Consider the following 1,180-nt stretch of genomic DNA (forward strand, 5'->3'; position numbering starts at 1 on the left):
TTTTCAAAATGGATATAGTTTAATTTTTTTAAGATTATAAAAACAGTAAGTGCTTATTGCAAAAACAAAGAAAAAACTTGAACGACGTAAAAAAGGAACTACAAATGATCATTCGCTCATTCAACAGCTATTTATCAAGCACCCAGGATGTATCAGGGCGGTCCTCAGGGCTGTAATTACAATTTTTAATGGATGAATAATATTCTCTCAAGAGAATGTAATTCGCTTAATTATTTGGCTATTCGTAGAGATCCACGCAGTCAGATTCATTTTGCTCTCATACATGAGGCTCTGCTAAGCACCTTGGTGGGTAATGCTCATTCTGTCCAACGGGGGTGCCCAGACAGAAGTTCATTCTGCCAAATTGTTCACCAGAAGGGCTTTTCAGCGTGCCCCAAGGGCTGGCTCACCCTGAACTTACAAGTGTATCATAATAAAAAAAAACCTAGCATGAATATCTTGGTTCAAAATATCTGCTTTAGTTTCTGTTTCTTTAATTGCTTATGAAAGTAAAAATTTTCCTACTTGTTTATTAGTTATATGTCTTTTATTTTTAGTGATTTGTCTGTTCCTCACCTTTATTTATTGAGGTCCTAGTGTTTCTCTTGTGGGTTCAAATAAACTTTATACATGAAAGGTAGTGACAGTTTCGCATGCTTGTTGAAAATAATTTTAAAGCTTCTTTGTTTTTTGCCCTCTTTCATTTTTCTTATGCAAAAGGTACATATTCTTTGTCTCACGATTTCTTTGTGATTTCTTCCATTGCTTCTAGGCTTACAAAATCCCTTACAGAAATCTGAGACCTATTTGTGTGTGGAGGGGTGCGTTTTTAACATGTTTAACTCTTTAATTGGGTGGGTGGGGGTTGTAAACCTTTTCTGTAAAGGGTCAGATACTAAAAATTTTCAACTTTGCGGGCCACACGGTCTCTGTCCTGACTTTTCAACTCTGCACAGAAGCACAAACGCAGACATGACAGAAATGAATGGGCGTGGCTGTGTGCCAGTAAAACTTTATTCACAAAAACACTTGGCTGCCAGCTTTGGCCGTTGGGCCATGTTCGCGGAACCCTGTTTAATCCAAAGGAAATTTGTCTTGAGGAATAGTATGAGGTGTGGATCCAAGGTATACCGTTTTTCCGAGTGCTAGCCCATCGTCTCCATTTCTTTTATTAGATCAT

The sequence above is a fragment of the Pteropus vampyrus genome, unplaced genomic scaffold (assembly GCF_000151845.1).
Source record: "Pteropus vampyrus isolate Shadow unplaced genomic scaffold, Pvam_2.0 Scaffold275, whole genome shotgun sequence".
In the NCBI taxonomy this organism is placed as follows: Eukaryota; Metazoa; Chordata; class Mammalia; order Chiroptera; family Pteropodidae; genus Pteropus; species Pteropus vampyrus.